Below are 19,605 nucleotides of genomic sequence, written 5' to 3' on the forward strand. Positions count from 1 at the left end.
GGTGTCTTATTTCTTAACAAACCATATCAATACAAACATCACAGTACATCCACAGGAATAGCAGGCATGTGTTGAATTTGGATGCTCAAAGAGCTCTTTGATGGCATTTAGCATTCACCTTGGTGCATTGAGCGTCGTGACTTCAAATGATAGTCCGCCATTCTGGTGGATCTTGGCCAAGCCATCTTGGCACAGTCTTACTAGATGACACAACCGGGCCTTGAAGTTCTAACACACTCAACGATTTATCCCAGTGCCAAAGAAGGAGCAACATCCAGAAAATCTCCTCCCTCATCAGGGCGCAACGGTGGCGCAGCGGTAGAGTTGCTGCCATTACAGCGCATGAGACCTGGGGTCAATCCTAACTGTGGGTGCTGTCTGTACGGAGTTTGTAAGTTCTCCCCGTGACCTGCGTGGGTTTTCTCCGGGTGCTCCGGTTTCCTCCCACACTCCAAAGGCGTGCGGGTTTGTAGGTCAACTGGCTTCGGTAAAAATGGTAAATTATCCCGAGTGTGTGTGGGATAGCGTTAGCGTGCGGGAATCGCTGGTCGGCGCGGACCCAGCGGACAGAAGGGCCTGTTTCCGCGCTGTATCTCTAAACTAAACTAAACATCACTAGACCCCTCGCTAAAAGCAACCCAGAAATAGCAACGGAGCACAACGTTCCAAGATGCTTCACAGTAGCCAACACTTAGCCACCAAAAGAGATGTCTGCAGAGATGGCAAAGTTTGGAGGGATCTGATGAAGGTCAAATAGGGAGGCGATGACCTTTAGAGAGGAGACTTCAAAGATAAACAGAGGAAGCCACAGTTACTGGTGGTGCAGCGGTAGAGTTGCTGCCTCACAGCGCTTGCAGCACCGGAGACCCGGGTTCCATCCCGACTACGGGTGCAGTCTGTACGGAGTTTGTACGTTCTCCCCTTGATCGCGTGGAGTTTCTCCGAGATGTTCGGTTTGGACCCACAATCCAAAGACGTACAGGTATGTAGGTTAATTGGCTTGGTATCAGTGCAAATTGTCCCTAGTGTGTGTAGGATAGTGTTAGTGTGCGGGGATCGCTGGTCGTTGCGGACTCGGTGGGCCTTCGAGCCTGTATCTCTAAACACGAATGTCATTTTCAATTAAATCCTGCCACCCTTAATCACCTCTGGATGAATAAGGAAATAATCAGACATTGGGTATGTGGCCGAAATTTCAGGTTGTGCCTTGTGAGTGTAGTTTAGTTCCGAGATACAGTGCGGGAACAGGCCCTTCAGCCCACCGAGTCCGCACCGACCAGCGATCCCCGCACACTAACACTATCCCGCACACTAGGGACAATTTACATTTATACCAAGCCCATCAACCTACAAACCTGCACGTCTTTGGAGTGTGGGAGTAAACCGAAGATCTCGGAGAAAAGCCTCGCAGGACACGGGGAGAACGTGCAAACTCCGTACAGAAAAGCACCCGCGGTCGGGATCGAACCCAGATCTCCGGCGCTGAAAGCGCTGTACGGCAGCAACTCTACCGCCGCGCTTTCAGGAGGGAGATTACCGTTAATACCTGAGGAAAGAAAAAAATCCCGTGGCAGGATTGCAACTTGCACATGCTTTCAGATAACATGCTTTTAATGATCCCATCCTGGCAGATGGCAGGCGAATAAATGGAGAGACAAGGGCAATAAAAATAAATGTTTTCTTTTTTAATGGACAGTACAAAATGATCTGTGCATATTGCAAGGCCAAGTGACAAGTGCTGTCAGCACAGGGAAGATGATAAACATTTCATTAATGTTCGGTTCATCGTGTTTTATTTATAAAGCCAGGTTATTTAAAAAAAACATAGATCTTTATAAGCGTTATGCAGTGCTGCGCACAGTTCCAACAGCACCGAGTCAATTGAAATTATATTCCATCTGACAACAAAAAAATCTCACCCTTCTTTTACTAACCACAGCATCCACTCTTTTGCACACTAGACTGTTTCCCCCCCATTGAAATCATGTGTAATAAAAGGGTTAAAAAATTTGACAGCAATTTATGGACCCATCAATAATTCAATTACGTCTTAATAATTTAAAATCACAGATACGGGTTTGGCTTAAAATATTTATGCGGCTGATACTCCTTTAAAAACGAGGAATAAAGAAAATGTAGCTTTAAATTATCAAATGCATTCCGGCTATTAGCGTGGTATTGATGCATAAATGTCACGGCAGACACAGAGGCAGACGGTAACTTAGGGGAAGGGAATAATTCAATATCTGATTTTATGTGTGCTGTGTGGATGCTCAAATAAGGAACGTGAGAGTGTGCAGATTTGTAAAGTTTCTCATCTTTGCCATCAAGGTACCTTTAAAGTGCCGACAGGCAATTCATTACCTTTGAAGGAAAACGTGCAATTCATCAAATCTGCAACGAACAATGTCTCACAACTGGCAATGACGTAGTTTATCTGACACAAATTTTAGTTACAGGTATCGCAAAATGCTGGAGTAACTCAGCGGGTCAGGCAGCATCTCAGGAGAGAAGGAATGGGTGACGTTTCGGGTCCCGAAACGTCACCCATTCCTTCTCTCCTGAGATGCTGCCTGACCCGCTGAGTTACTCCAGCATTTTGTGTCTGCCTTCGATTTGAACCAGCGTCTGCGGTTATTTTCCTACACGTCAAGGAAATGAAGAATGGCGCATTGCCAGCTGAGGGAAGGGTGACAACAAGGCATCCAATCAGGAAAATTAATCGGGAGGACGGTGACACGAGTCGGAGAACTCGGGTGGGGGAGGGCCGGAGAGAGAGGGAAAAGCAAAGCTTGCTTGAAGTTAGAGAAATCAATATACATATCGCTGGGTTCTTTGCACCATGAACCCAATCACCATCATTGAGTTACAGTGACCAGAGTGCATTGTAGCTGCCTCACAAAGGCTGCCTTGAAGAAAGATTCCAGACCAGCAACCTCCTCCAAGGAGAAGAGTGGTCTGTTTATGGGAATTCCAACAGCTCCAAAAACATACGCCATCTTGATTTGGACATTTAATCCATTATTGTCGCAGATCGTTGGGAGTTCTATGCCTCATAACGCCAAGATTTTTGATTGGTTGGAAGATTCAGCACGGAAACAGGCCCATCGGCCCACCGAGTCCACGCCGACCGTCACACCAGTTCCACGTTATCCTACTTCCATATCCACTCCCCACACACCCTAGGGGAAATTTTGCAGAAGCCAATTAACCTAAAAACCAAAGATACTAGAGGAACAAGATGGACCACTCCGTTGAAATCACCTATACTGAAGTGTAGTACGCAAAGGAGCCATTTTAGTAGGCAAAACCCGCCGTTCGTTATGCCTCTCGCAGTGTAATCAGTGTTTTGGGGGAACAGTGTGTGTGATGATACCATTAAAATGCAGAATACATCTCATCTATCAACTCCCAGATTTTTGTTATTTTTCTTTTTAACTGTTTCTGCAAGTTTCTGCCTACTAAAATGGCGCCTTGACATACTAGAGTTTTTAGGGTCGAGTGGTCTATCTTGTTCCTCTAGTATCTTTGCTAAAATGCGTGAGCTTCGACCGCCGGCAGCGGGAGCTTCCATCGCCCCGACTGTGGATGGTTCGACTGCCCCGACCACGGGAGAATAAAGAGGAAGAAGGTTGGACTTTATTGCCTTCCATCACAGTGAGGGATGTGGGGGAGCCGCTGTGGTGGATGTTTATGTTGACTTTTATGTCGTGGTGTGTCTTGTTGCTTTTTTTTTTAGTAAGGCTGTATGGTAATTCGAATATCACTGTACCTCAATTGGTACACGTGACAATAAAAGATCTTTGAAACCTTAACGGGCGGCACGGTGGCGCAGCGGTAGAGTTGCCGCCTCACAGTGCTTGCAGCACCTGAGACCCAGGTTCGATCCTGACTACGGGCGCTGTCTGTACAGAGTTTGTACGTTCTGCCCATGACCTGCGTGGGTTTTCTCCGAGATCTTCAGTTTCTTCCCACACTCCAAAGACGTACAGGTTTGTAGGTTAATTGGCTTGGTGTAAATGTAAAATTGTCCCGAGTGTGTGTAGGATAGTGTTAGTGTGAGGGGATGGCTGGTCGGTGCCGACCCGGTGGGCCGAAGGGCCTGTTTCCGCGCTGTATCTCTAAACTAGACTAAACTAAAGTATGTCCACCCCATTCCACAATGCCAATGAAACAAAGGATGTGCACATCACACATAAATTGCCCGTCAGTCGTCGAGAAGTCTAACTAGCCCCATTATGCTAACATGGGTCACTCCCGTCACCACACAAACTGCGTACATGCAAATAACAACCGTGGCACATTATGGATGTGAATTCTTCTATAATTAAATATTTTAATTAAAATGCCAAGAGCCTCTCCTAACAATTTGCTAATATCGGGTCAGTTCCAACCCTGTAATTTAACTTCGATACGGCAGCCTTATGTAAATGGATCACTTCTGGAATCAGACTAGCATGAAGGCAATCAGAAAAATGTCATAATGACAGACTTTTAATCAACAACCAGTACTTTGCCATTGTTCAGATCTCCATACACTGTCATAAAGAGACCGCTCAACAGATAACTGTAAACTTTCACAGTGCTGGAGTAACTCAGCGGGTCAGGCAGCATCTCGGGAGAGAAGGAATGGGTGACGTTTCGGGTCGAGACCCTTCTTCAGACTGATGTCAGGGGGGGCGGGACAAAGGAAGGATATAGGTGGAGACAGGAAGATAGAGGGAGATCTGGGAAGGAGGAGGGGAAGAGAGGGACAGAGGAAGTATCTAAAGTTGGAGAAGTCGACGTTCATACTGCTGGGCTGCAAACTGCCCAGGCGAAATATGAGGTGTTGTTCCTGCAATTTCCAGTGGGCCTCACTATGGCACTGGAGGAGGCCCATGACAGAAAGGTCAGACTGGGAATGGGAGGGGGAGTTAAAGTGCTCGGCCACCGAGTCCGACCTTTCTGTCATGGGCCTCCTCCAGTGCCATAGTGAGGCCCACCGGAAATTGGAGGAACAGCACCTCATATTTCGCCTGGGCAGTTTGCAGCCCAGTGGTATGAACGTCGACTTCTCCAACTTTAGATAGTTCCTCTGTCCCTCCCGTCCCTTCCTCCTTCCCAGATCTCCCTCTATCTTCCTGTCTCCACCTATATCCTTCTTTTGTCCCGCCCCCCCTGACATCAGTCTGAAGAAGGGTCCTGACCCGAAACGTCACCCATTCCTTCTCTCCCGAGATGCTGCCCGACCTGCTGACTTACTCCAGCACTTTGTGAATAAATCGATTTGTACCAGCATCTGCAGTTATTTTCTTATACTGTAAACTTTCATCTTCCCTGCATTAAAGCTTTGGATGACAATGAAGGCGTTTTCTGACGATGCGCGCTCTTTTGAAGAACGCCCCAGTGCCAGTGAACAGAACATGAAAACATGACACCAGCTTTGTCTGTCCACTATAGATGGGATCTATTCCCTCCACAGTGAGACGGAATGAGAATCGGAGAAACAGAGATTGGCGGCACGGGGCCGAAGCGGTAGAGTTGCTGCCTCACAGCGCCGGAGACCCGGGTTCGATCCTGAACAAGGGTGCTGTCTGTACGGAGTTTGTGCGCTCTCCCTGAGACCGCGTGGGTTTTCTGTGGGTGCTCCGGTTTCTTCCCCCACTCCAAAGGCGTACAGGTTTGTAGGTTAATTGGTCTCAGTAAAAAACTTGTCCCTAGCGTGTAGTATACGGGGTGAGCGTATGTTTAGGTATTGAAGTAAAGCTATTAGTTCAAATAACAGCCCAGAGGGTTGGAGTAACATCTTGGTACTTGTAAAGATTTGATTAAAGAACAGTAAGAAGAATCAATGCACCTCTTTCAGTTTGGCAGTGAGAGGTGCCATGAGGATCATTATGGAGTCCTCACCGGTTTACAGTTCACATCAATGCTTACAATGAAAAGGCAGAGTAGAATGGGCGGCACGGCACGGTAGCGCAGCGGTAGAGTTGCTGCTTTACAGCGAATGCAGCGCCGGAGACTCAGGTTCGATCCTGACTACGGGTGCTGCACTGTAAGGAGTTTGTACGTTCTCCCCGTGACCTGCGTGGGTTTTCCCCGAGATCTTCGGTTTCCTCCCACACTCCAAAGACGTACAGGTATGTAGGTTAATTGGCTGGGTAAATGTAAAAATTGTCCCTAGTGGGTGTAGGATAGTGTTAATGTATGGGGATCGCTGGGCGGCACGGACTTGGTGGGCCGAAAAAGGCCTGTTTCCGGCTGTATATATATGATATGATATGATATGATAATTTATCCAAATTAATTGATGTCTCAAAACTGGATGGGAAATGCACTGAGAACTGGACACAGGAAATGTGTAGGAAGGAACTGAGAATGCTGGTTTAAACAATAGACAATAGACAATAGACAATAGGTGCAGGAGTAGGCCATTCAGCCCTTCGAGCCAGCACCGCCATTCAATGCGATCATGGCTGATCACTCTCAATCAGTACCCCGTTCCTGCCTTCTCCCCATACCCCCTCACTCCGCTATCCTTAAGAGCTCTATCCAGCTCTCTCTTGAAAGCATCCAACGAACTGGCCTCCACTGCCCTCTGAGGCAGAGAATTCCACACCTTCACCACTCTCTGACTGAAAAAGTTCTTCCTCATCTCCGTTCTAAATGGCCTACCCCTTATTCTCAAACTGTGGCCCCTTGTTCTGGACTCCCCCAACATTGGGAACATGTTATCTGCCTCTAATGTGTCCAATCCCCTAATTATCTTATATGTTTCAATAAGATCCCCCCTCATCCTTCTAAATTCCAGTGTATACAAGCCCAATCGCTCCAGCCTTTCAACATACGACAGTCCCGCCATTCCGGGAATTAACCTAGTGAACCTACGCTGCACGCCCTCCATAGCAAGAACATCCTTCCTCAAATTTGGAGACCAAAACTGCACACAGTACTCCAGGTGCGGTCTCACCAGGGCCCGGTACAACTGTAGAAGGACCTCTTTGCTCCTATACTCAACTCCTCTTGTTACGAAGGCCAACATTCCATTGGCTTTCTTCACTGCCTGCTGAACCTGCATGCTTCCTTTCATTGACTGATGCACTAGGACACCCAGATCTCGTTGAACTCCCCCTCCTCCTAACTTGACACCATTCAGATAATAATCTGCCTTTCTATTCTTACTTCCAAAGTGAATAACCTCACACTTATCTACATTAAACTGCATCTGCCATGTATCCGCCCACTCACACAACCTGTCCAAGTCACCCTGCAGCCTTAAACCTAAGATACTAGAGGAGCAAGATGGACCACGGCGTTGAAATCGCCCGTACTGAAATGTAGTACGCAAAGGAGCGTAACGTCCGCCATTTTAGTAAGCAAAACCCGCCGTCCGTTATGCCTCTCGCAGTGTAATCAGTGTTGTGGGGGAACAGTATGTGTGATGATACAATCAAAATGCAGAATATATCTCATCTATCAATTCACAGATTTTTGTTTTTTTTATTTTAAAATGTTTCTGCAAGTTTCTGCCTAATAAAATGGCGCCGTGACGTACTACGGTTTTTAGGGTCGAGTGGTCTATCTTGCTCCTCTAGTATCTTTGGTTTAAACCAAAGATTGACACAAAAAGCTGGAGTAACTCAGCAGGACAGGCAGCACCTCTGGACAGAAGGATCGGGTCGAGATCCTTCAGTCTGAAGAAGGGTCTCGACCCGGAACATCACCCGTTCCCTCTCTCTAGAGATGCTGCCTGTCCTGCTGAGTTACTCCAGCATTGTTGTGTGTGACTGGTCACAGGAGATAGATGCAGGGAACTGCAGGTACTGGTTTGCAAAATAAACGACACTAGGTGCTGGAGTAACTCAGCACATCAGACAATTGACTGAAGAAGGGTCTCGACCCGAAACGTCACCCATTCCTTCTCTCCTGAGATGCTGCCTGACCTGCTGAGTTACTCCAGCATTTTGTGAATAAATACATTCACTGAGTTACTCCAGCACTTTGTGAATGGCGGCACAAGAGAGCAAAGGGATACAGACTGGCTGGTGGGGAAGAAGGAGGCCGGTGGGACACAAAGTGGGGAAATCAAGGCTGTCACATTGTTAGGAAAAGTGGAAACGCCAATTTGTTTAATACCATCAGGGAGACTAATAAATGTATGTGTGAAGGGGGGGGGGGATGAAAGGCAGACAATCCCTGGATGTAAACAGAAGCCTTGGCAACAGAAACAAAAGCCTCGGCCTTAGGGGTGGCACGGTGGCGCAGCGGTAGAGTTGCTGCCTCACAACGCCAGAGGCCCGGGTTTGATCCTGACTACAGTTGCTGCCTGCACGGAGTTTGTACGTTCTCCCCGAGACCGCGTGGGTTTTCCCCGGGTGCTCTGGTTTCCTCCCACACTCCAAAGACGTTTGCAAGTTTGTAGGCTAATTTGGCTTTGGTAAAAATTGTAAATTGTCCCTAGTGTATAGGATAGTGTTAGTGTATGGAAATCGCTGGTCGGCGCGGACTCGGTGGGCCGAAGGGCTTGTTTCCAGGCTGTGTCTTTGAACTAAATTAAACTTAAGGTGAGGGGAGAAAGATTTAAAAAGAATCTGAGGCGTAACGTTTTCACACAAGGGGTGGTGGGTGTATGGAACGAGCTGCCAGAGGAGGTGGTTGAGGTAGGGACTGTTGCAACGTTTAAGAAACAGTTAGACAGGTGCATGGATAGGACGTTTGGAGGGATATGGGCCAAATGCAGGCAGGTGGGACTGGTGTGGATGGAGCATGTTGGTCGGTGTGGGCAAGTTAGGCCGAGGGGCCTGTTTACACGCTGTATAACTCTGTGACTACTCTATTATATCACAGACTCTGTAAAGAGATGAGCATCTCTCCAGAGATGCTGCCTGTCCCGCTGAGTTACTCCAGCATTCTGTGTCTGGCATCGTTCCTCCTGCCTTTCTGTGGCCCTTGTATCCGACCGACTATCTTACTGCCTGAAACAACTAACTCCGAGACAAATATAACAGAGTTTGGCTCTGTTTCAGATTGTGCCCTGCAAGGGAGTCATGTTGAGTTTGTTAGTATCATGTACAGTCAGATTCACTTTCATTGCGCATGGATGTGCACTGACTTAAATTAACCCCAAGTCACTGAGCGAATGTCAGTGTGTGCTTTTAATTACAATCTGCTTGGCAGATCACAGGTCAGGTAAACATTGGGCCATAATTCCCAACTGACCTGTTGGATTACACTGATTATTCGTGGCGTGCGTCGTTATGTTTATTTTCGGGGGGGGGGGGGGGGGGGGGGGGGGAGGGGGGGAGTTGGGAGGTGAAGGGGAGGGGAAAGGATTGCCGGTCAGGATTGCCCAGGGCTGAACACAAATCCTTTTTAATAATGTGTAGGAAACGAACTGCAGATGCAGGTTGAAACCGAAGATAGACACAAAAAGCTGGAGTAACTCAGCGGGACGGGCAGCATCTCTGGAGAGAAGGAATGGGTGGCGTTTCGGGTCGACACCCTTCTGAATTCATTTTGATAATATCATGGAACTTAGTCCAAGATGGGAGGTGAAGAGAAGGCCAGAGCAAAGGGTCTGGTGCAGGCAGGAGAATAGAGAGCAAATATGTTTCCTTGTTACACGTTGTAAATGAGTTCCACATCTTTAAGAAATCAGGGCGGCACAATGACACAGAGGTAGAGTTGCTGCCTCACAGTGCCAGCGAACCCGGGTTCCATCCTAACCTCGGGTGCTGGTTGTGCACACAGAGTTTGTAAGTTCTCTCTGTGCCCGCGTGGGTTTTCTCCGGGTACTCTGGTTTCCTCCCACATTCCAAAGATTTGTAGGTTAATAGGTTTGCAGGTTAATTGGCCCACTATAAAATGCCCCTGTGTGTTGGATGAGAATGTGTTCGATCATGGAACAGGTGTACAGGTTACATTGCCCCGAGTGCATAGGATGCAATAGACAATAGACAATAGGTGCAGGAGGAGGCCATTCGGCCCTTCGCATCAGCACCGCCATTCAATGTGATCATGGCTGATCATTCTCAATCAGTACCCCGTTCCTGCCTTCTCCCCATACCGCCTGACTCCGCTATCCTTAAGAGCTCTATCTAGCTCTCTCTTGAATGCATTCAGAGAATTGGCCTCCACTGCCTTCTGAGGCAGTGAATTCCACAGATTCACAACTCTCTGACTGAAAATGTTTTTCCTCATCTCCATTCTAAATGGCCTACCCCTTATTCTTAAACTGTGGCCCCTGGTTCTGGACTCCCCCAACATTGGGAACATGCTTCCTGCCTCTAACGTGTCCAATCCCTTAATAATCTTATACGTTTTGATAAGATCCCCTCTCATCCTTCTAAATTCCAGTGTATACAAGCCTAGTCGCTCCAGTCTTTCAACATATGACAGTCCCGCCATTCCGGGAATTAACCTAGTAAACCTACGCTGCACGCCCTCAATAGCAAATGCAAATGTGTTCTAACATAGAACGAGTGTATAGGTGATCGATGGTCGGCACGGACTCAGTGGGCTGAAGCGCCTGTTTCCATGCTGTATTGAGTGCAGAAGTAGGGACATCATGTTACATTTGTATACGACGTTGCTGTGGCTGCATTTGGAGTATCGTGTTCAATAGACAATAGGTGCAGGAGTAGGCCAATCGGCCCTTCGAGCCAGCACCGCCATTCAATGTGATCATGGCTGGTCATCCACAATCAGTACCCCGTTCCTGCCTTCTCCCCATACCCCCTGACTCCGCTATCCTTAAGAGCTCTATCTAGCTCTCTCTTGAATGCATTCAGAGAATTGGCCTCCACTGCCTTCTGAGGCAGAGAATTCCACAGATTGACAACTCTCTGACTGAAAAAGATTTTCCTCATCTCCGTTTTAAATGGCCTACCCCTTATTCTTAAACTGTGGCCCCTGGTTCTGGACCTCCCCAACATTGGGAACATGTTTCCTGCCTCTAACATATCCAACCCTCGTGGAGAGTAGGAAAGGGTGATGTTTCAGGTCGAGACCCTTCCTCAGTCTGAAGAAGGGTCTCGATCCGAAACATTACCCATCCCTGCCCTCCATAGATGCTGCCTGACCCGCTGAGTTACTCCAGCATTTTGTGTCTATCTTCGACAGGAAGGATGTTGTTAAGCTTGAAAAGAGTGCAGCGAAAATTTATAACAATGTTGCCAGGACTTGAGGTGCTGAGATATGGGGAGAGGTTGGGCGGCTGGAACTTTATTCCTCGAAGCTTAGGTGGCTGAGTAGAGATCGTGTGGAGGTGTATAAAATCATGAGGGGAATAGATAGGGTGAATGCATTTTATCTTTTACCCAGGGTAGGGGAATCAAAAACCAGAGGACATGGGTTTAAGGCAAGAGGGACAAGATTTAATATAACCTGAGGGGCAACCTTTTCCACAAGATGGTGGGTTTATAGAACGAGCTACCTCCAGTGGAGGTAGTTGAAGCAGGAATTATAACGGCATTTAAAGGATACTTTCATGATTAGTACGGGTGTGAGAGGTTATGGGGAGAAGGCAGGAGAAAGGGGTTAGGAGGGAGAGATAGATCAGCCATGATTGAATGGCGGAGTTGACTTGATGGACCGAATGGCCTACTTCTACTCCTATCACTTGTGATCTTATGATAACGTTGGCAGGTACATGGAAAGGAAAGGTTTAGAGGGATATGAGCCAACATGGTAAAATGGGCAGGTAAGGGACTGCATATGCTGGTTTGTTCCGAAAATGGACACAAAATGCCGGAGTAACTCAGTGGGTCAGGCAGCATCTCTGGAGAAAAGGAACAGGTGACGTTTCAGGTTGGAATCCTTCTTCGAAGGGGAAATGGGACTAGTGTAGATGGGGCATCTTGGTCAGCATGGGCAAGTTGAGCCTGTTTCCATGCTGTACGACAATGTGAGTTAGGAGATCTGATAGATATTAGCCTAAAATTCACTTAATCCTTTTTGCTTGACTCAATCTGACGAGATGTCATATTGATATCAAGGATGTTATTTAATATTCCATTATCGGCAGTGACATTTTACTGAATGCGTGGAATTTAACAAAGCTTATGATAAAGTTAGCATGCCAAAGCAATAACATCAGGATTGGTGCTGAACCAGAAACTAAACAGTGCAAAGAATGCTGCCTCTATCAAGTAAATGAGATTGCTTCACGCTTGACTTTCAAGACAAAATATTGTTTAAGGGTTTGTTGTGATGGTGCAGGACTGATGTCTCGTTGAAGGTGCAGCAATCTATCAAACCGATTGCTCTTTTGTTGTCTATTCCGCTACCCCTGTCACTTTGCAACGAGAAAGGTCATGGATTCAAATCCCAGTCCAGTTCCTGAGCACTTAATCCAAGCCGGCACAGCAAGACTATCAGTACAACATAGACCAGTACGGCACACGAACATGCCCTTCGACCCACCGGGTCCACACCGCCCATTCACACATCATTCTGTTGTCCCACTCTCTCATCTGTTCCCTGCACACTAGGGGCAACTTACAGAGGGCCAATCAACCTGCACGAGCGCCCGGGCGGAATCCCACATGGAGAACGTGCAATCTCCACACACTCACGCACAGCACCCGAGGTCAGGATGGAAGCCGGGCCTGTGGCGCCGTGAGGCAGCGGCTCTACCCGCTGCGCCACCGCACCGCCCTTTATTGAACGGTTCATTAACTGCTCTGGAATGGAGCGAAGAACGGGTTCTAAATCTGTTCAGAATGCAAAGCTGATTTTACCCATCGGGATTTGTGAAAGTAGCATTTTTGACCGCTGCCTTCCGCCCTCACTTTCAACCGTCGTACAACGAACCTGGGTAAGCTATGGCAAGTCAAACCCAGCAGGTGTGACAGAGGCTGCACTTTCTGTTGTTTTTAATCTCAGAACTCCAGCGGCTACGTTTGTGTTGTTTTTAGTGATCATTTGTTTCATGCTTTGCTCAACCCTCTGAACAACTTGCAATTATATCGCCTGTCACAGTCTCCCAGTGCTCATCACAGCTCTATTTACTACCATTGTGCTGTTATTGTTGCATTGCAGAAGACACAGGAGCCAAGCTGTATGTACACACAAGCTCTCACCGTGCAGTAATAACTAGACAAGCTCTGTTACTGATATTGACTGGGGGATAAATACTATTCCAGGGGCAATTTCCTTATTCAGAGTAATGTCATGGAGACTCAGCTTAGAAATAGTACACAATATCATGTGGGCCATCACACAAACCAACCTCCCCTTCCATTGACTCCATTTGTACCTCACGCTGCCTCAACCAGGCCAGCAGCATCATCAAGGACCAGTCGCACTCTCTTCTCCCCTCTCCCGTCGGGCAAAAGGGATAAAAGAGTGAGAACGCACACCTCCAGATTCAGGGACAGTTTCTTCCCGGCTGCTATCAGGCACCTGAATCATCCCACCACAACTACAGAGCAGTCCTGAACTACCAGCTACCTCATTGGTGACCCTCGGGCTATCTTTGATCGGACTTTGCTGGCTTTACCTTGCACTAAATGTTATTCCCTTATCATGTACCTATACCCGGTGCATTGCTCAGTTGTAATCATGCATTGTCTTTCTGCTGACTGGTTGGCACGCGACACGGTGGCACAGCGGTAGAGTTGCTGCCTTACAGCGAATGCAGCGCCGGAGACTCAGGTTCGATCCTGACTACGGGCGCCGTCTGTACGGAGTTTGTACGTTCTCCCCGTGACCTGCGTGGGTTTTCTCCGAGATCTTCGGTTTCCTTCCACACTCCAAAGAGTAGGTAAATTGACTGGGTAAATGTAAAAATTGTCCCTAGTGTGTGTAGGATAGTGTTAATGTGCGGGGATCGCTGGGCGGCACGGACTCGGTGGGCCGAAGGGCCTTTTTCCGCGCTGTATCTCTAAATCTAAAATCTAAATCTAAAAGCTTTACCTTGGTGCACGTGACAATAAACTAAACTGAAACGGAAACTTATACTGTCTGAAGAAGGGTGGGCAAATGGGACGAGCATTTGGCAATAACGGACCCCCCCCTCACCCCCACCCCCTCTCCATGGTCCATTACAAAGAGCATTCACTGTACAGGAATGCAGAGATTAAGAGCTCACATCTCTTGAAAAAAGCCATCAGCTGACTCAGGTGAGAGTACTTCTTCAGAGCTCAGGATAGGAAAAATGAAGCCAATCCAACCGTTAAGCACTTCAAAGGTACTTCACTGCCTGTCAAGAGCTTTGGGACTTGCTGAGATCACAAATGAATGCACGTTGTTATCTATATACTAAAAGTCTCGTTTGTTTGTTTGTTTGTTCCTGAACTACAGCCAAAACAGTGCACGATAGCGCGGCAATTTTAGGCCCGCCTTACTCACTGTCTAATGCACTTGGTGCTAATGGAAGACGTTTCATTGAAATCGGTGTTATATTTTTTAAGTTATTCACATTTTAAAGTTTAAATTTATCTCCTGGGAGGGAGGGGGGAGTGAGGGGGTTGGAGGGAGGGGGGAGGGAGGATAAGGGGGGTTGAGGGGGAAGGAGTGAGGGGGAGGGGAAGGGGAGAGGGGATAGGGGGGAGGGGAGAGGAGGGGGAGAGGGAGGGGGAGGGTGGGAGGAGAGGGTGCTGCACCAATGCAGGAGAGGTTTGGGTCCAACTTGGTCTAGTTTAATAATAAATGGGTCTTAGTGTCTCGGTGAAACAGGTGAACGACCACTCACAGCTCGGTTTGGGGAGAGCTCTGCCCAAGACGGCAGCAAATTGCAGAGAGTTGTGGATGTGGCCCAGTCCATCACACAGACCAGACTCCCCACCACTGACTCCATCTACACTTCACGCTGCCGCAGAAGAGCAGCCAGCGTAATCAAAGACTTGCCCTGCCACGGTCTAAAGAAGGGTCTCAACCTGGAGTGTCACCCATCCCTGTTCTTCAGGGATGCTGCCTGACCTGCTGAGTTACTCCAGCGCTTTGCGTCCTTTTGTGTATTAACCAGCATCTGCACTTCCTTGTATCTCCAGTCATTCCTTCGTCTCCCCGCTCCCATACGGCAGAAGATGTAGAAACTGAACTTATGCACCACCAGACTCAGGAACAGCTTCTTCCCCTTCTGTTATCAGACTTCTGAACGGTCCTTCCATAAGCTAGGGCACTGTCCGATTCACCTTTACCCCATTGCGGACATTGGACTTTGTCTATGGAACAGGTGCACTACAATGCTGAGGGTGATATTCTGCACTCTCTTTGGTCTATTTATTGTATTTGAGTTTGACTGGATGTATGTATGTACTGTTTGAAACATAGAAACATAAAAACATAGAAAATAGGTGCAGGAGTAGGCCATTCGGCCCTTCGAGCCTGCACCGCCATTCAATATGATCATGGCTGATCATCCAGCTCAGTAACCTGTACCTGCCTTCTCTCCATACCCCCTGATCCCTTTAGCCATAAGGGCCACATCTAACTCCCTCTTAAATATAGCCAATGAACTGGCCTCAACTACCTTCTGTGGCAGAGAATTCCACAGACTCACCACTCTCTGTGTGAAGAAATTTTTTCTCATCTCGGTCCTAAAAGTCTTCCCCCTTATCCTTAAGCTGTGACCCCTGGTTCTGGACTTCCCCAACATCGGGAACAATCTTCCCGCATCTAGCCTCTCCAACCCCTTAAGAATTTAATATGTTTCAATAAGATCCCCCCTCAGTCTTCTAAATTCCAGCGAGTACAAGCCTAGTCTATCCAGTCTTTCTTCATATGAAAGTCCTGCCATCCCAGGGATCAATCTGGTGAACCTTTTCTGTACTCCCTATAAAGCTGGATAGGAAGCAAAGCAAAGCTTTTCACTGTAAGTTGGTGCATGTGACACTAGTAAATCTAAACTGAAACCTAACCTATGCATTTATAAACAAGATGATTTACACCCTCCATTGCACAATGGAACAAGCTGCCAGAGGAGGTGGTTGAGGCTGGGACTATCCCAACGTTTAAGAAACAGTTAGACAGGTACGTGGATGGGAACAGGTTCGGAGGGATATGGACCAAACGCAGGCAGGTGGGACGAGTGTAGCTGGGACATGTTGGCCGGTGTGGGCAATTGGGCTGAAGGGCCTGATTCACTCTACGATGCTATGTGCATTATTGGTACTGGAAGATGTTCAGAATATAATGCAGACACAGATCCAAGCTTCGCGGATGGTGAAAGTTGACAGAAAGCCAGCAGTCAGTTTTCCATCTCTCCCCCGGTTTATATCTGCTGATGTTAATGGAAGAGACTGTGGAAATGCATTTGCCTGTCAGATGAAATCAAGCCCAGCATCAGTGTGTTGTCAGCTTCAGAGCGGCACTGTTGTTTTAAGGAGTTATATTGTCCCACGCATTTTATAATTGCTGAAAGGTTTTGATCAGACAGTGACTGATATTTTTCCGCAGTTTATGTGGTACCGCTTGGAGGGAGATGAGTGAAAACCGTCGCCTGTCAGTGACAAAAATTGCAGAGAGTTATGGACATATAATTCTCCCTTCCACTGACTCCATTTACGCCTCGCGCTGCCTCGGCAAGGCCAGCAGCACAATCAAGGACGGGTCGCACCCCGGCCACTCCCTCTTCTCCCCTCTCCCATCGGGCAAAAGGTACAGAAGTGTGGACGCGCACACCTCCAGATTCGGGGACAGTTTCTTCCCAGCTGTTATCAGACAACTGAACCATCCTAACAACAACTAGAGAGCTAGTCCTGAACTACTATCTACCTCATTGGAGACGCTCAGACTATCTTTAATCAGACCTAACTGGACTTTATCTTGCACTAAACGTTATTCAAGGTATAATTCATGGAATAATTCATGGAATCAAGGGATATGGGGAAAAGCAGGAACGGGGTACTGATTTTGGATGGTCAGCCATGATCATATTGAATGGCGGTGCTGGCTCGAAGGGCCGATTGGCCTACTCCTGCACCTATTTTCTATGTTTCTATTCACATTATTCCCTTTATCATGCATCAGCACTCTGCAGACGGCTCGATTGTAATCGTGTATTGTCTCTCCACTGACTGGTTCGCACGCAGCAAAAGCTTTCCTCTGTACCTCGATATATACGACAATTAACTAAACTCAACCTCACAAACTACCGGAGGAAGTTGCCTCTCTGTTCGACCCATGTTACACAACCATTAGAGCTCTTTATTCTTCATTCCCCTGGGTCTGAAGAAGCATCTCAATGCCAAAGGTCACCGATTCCTTCTCTCCAGAGATGCTGCCTGACCCGCTGAGTTACTCCAGCAATTTGTGTCTATCTTCGGTGTAAACCAGCATCTGCAATTCCTTCCTATACTTGTCCCCTGTGAAAGTTGACCAGAACGCTCGTTGTGAAAAGCCAGCCACAAGCAAACTGAGTAGTTAGGTAGACCTGAGAGTGTTTAAACATACAGTGCGGAAACAGGCCCTTTGGCCCAGTGAGTCCGCGCCGACCAGCGATCACAATAGACAATAGACAACAGGTGCAGGAGCCAGCACCACCATTCAATGTGATCATGGCTGATCATTCTCAATCAGTACCCCGTTCCTGCCTTCTCCCCATACCCCCTGACTCCGCTATCCTTAAGAGCTCTATCCTGAATGCATTCAGAGAATTGGCCTCCACTGCCTTCTGAGGCAGAGAATTCCACCTTCTGAGGCAGAGAATCACCCTGCACACTAGTTCTATCTACGCACACCAGGGACAATTTATAATTTTACCGAAGCCAATTAACCCCCAGACCTGTACGTCTTTGGAGTGTGGGAAGAAACCGGAGCACCCGGAGAAAACCCACGCAGCCACAGTGAGAACGTGCAAACTCGCCACAGACAGCACCCACGGTCAGGATTGAACCCGGGTCCCTGGCGCTGTGAGGCAGCAACTCTACCGCCGCGCCACCGTGCCGTCCAAAGTCATAAGTGAGTCGTAGAGTCGTAAAGTATTCCTTCTTCCCCCCCCCCCCCTCCGCTGGTCATAAGATACAGCAGCAGGACAGCGTGCATCACCACACTCGGTGGCACAGCGGGTGGAGCTGCTGCCTCACAGCACCAGAGACCCGGGTTCGATCCTGACCATGGTTGCTGTCTGTAAGGAGTTTGCACGTTCTCCCTGTGACCGCCTGTGTTTTCTTCAGGTGCTCCTGTTTTCTCCCACATCCCAAAGACGTGCGGGTTGGTAGATGAATTGGTCCTCTGTAAATTGCCCCTGGTGTATAGGCAATGGATGCGAAGGTGGGATTATATAGACCTAGTGTGAACGGCTGATCAATGGTCGGCATGAACTCAGTGGGCCTGTTTCCATGCCCTATCTCCCAATTCAAACAAAAGGGTCCTAACCAGAAACACCACCTGCTGATGTTCTGCAGAGATGCTGCCTGTCCCTCTGAGTTACTCCAGCAGTTTGCGTCTTTTTTCCTCTCCATCATCAGGCTTCTGAATGGTCCTTCCATAAGCTAGGCCCTAGGGTACATCCGATTAAGATAGACACAAAGTACAGGAGTAAACCAACGGGTCAGGCAGCATCTCTGAAGAAAAAGGACGGGTGACGTTTTGGGTCGAATCCTTCTTCAGACTGAACCAGTCTGCACGGTCTCCAGGCGGCACGGTGGCGCAGCGGTAGAGTTGCTGCCTTACAGCGAATGCAGCGCCGGAGACTCAGGTTCGATCCCGACTACGGGCGCCGTCTGTACGGAGTTTGTACGTTCTCCACGTGACCTGCGTGGGTTTTCTCCGAGATCTTTGGTTTCCTCCCACACTCCAAAGACGTACAGGTATGTAGGTTAATTGGCTGGGCAAATGTAAAAAAAATAAAAATTGTCCCTAGTGTGTGTAGGATAGTGTTAATGTGCGGGGATCGCTGGGTGGCACGGATCCGGTGGGCCGAAGGGCCTGTTTCCGCGCTGTATCTCTAAATCTAAATCTACTCCGATTAATCTCTACCCCATTGCGGGCATTAGACTTTGCCTATGGAACTGGCGTACTTACAATGCTGAGAACTATATTCTTCAATTTTTTCCTTTGCTCTACCAATTGTACTCGGGTTTAGCTTGATTGTATTTATGTATAGTATTATCTAATTTTGCAGGTTAGCATGCAAAAGCAAATCCTTTCACTGTACCTCAGGTACACATGGAAATAACAAACATATAACTAAAGGCTGGAAGATCTCTCAGTGTTCACAGTGTTACAGCAATTAGTCTGATCATCATTAACATAACAGAACATTAGGGCACGGTGGCGCAGAAGTGTGGTTGCTTACAGAACCAGAGACCCAGGTTCGATCCTGACTACGGGCGCCGTCTGTACGGAGTTTGTACGTTCTCCCCGTGACCTGCGTGGGTTTTCTCCGAGATCTTCGGTTTCCTCCCACACTCCAAGGACGTACAGGATTGTGGGTTAATTGGCTCGGTGCAATTGTAAATTGTCCCTAGTTGGATGTAGGAGAGTGTTAATGTGCGGGGGTCGCTGGTCGGCGCGGACTCGGTGGGCCGAAGGGCCTGTTTCCGCGCTGTATCTCTAAACTAAACTAAACTTAATTACGCATTCGAAACATTCCTGCACGCCATGGATGTAAAGATAACGCCTTCGAAACCACTCAGGTGGTATGTAGATATGTTAGCGGAATCCTACACAACTTCT

At 47.9% G+C, this 19,605-nt stretch overlaps 1 protein-coding gene across 5 annotated transcripts in view; it reads right to left on the reverse strand.

The window, feature by feature from the left end:
• The window catches only part of sox5 (SRY-box transcription factor 5), a 278,595-nt gene that overhangs the window by 18,790 nt on the left and 240,200 nt on the right, over positions 1-19,605 (reverse strand). The window lies entirely within an intron of this gene.

The sequence above is a fragment of the Rhinoraja longicauda genome, chromosome 23 (genome assembly GCF_053455715.1).
Source record: "Rhinoraja longicauda isolate Sanriku21f chromosome 23, sRhiLon1.1, whole genome shotgun sequence".
In the NCBI taxonomy this organism is placed as follows: Eukaryota; Metazoa; Chordata; class Chondrichthyes; order Rajiformes; family Arhynchobatidae; genus Rhinoraja; species Rhinoraja longicauda.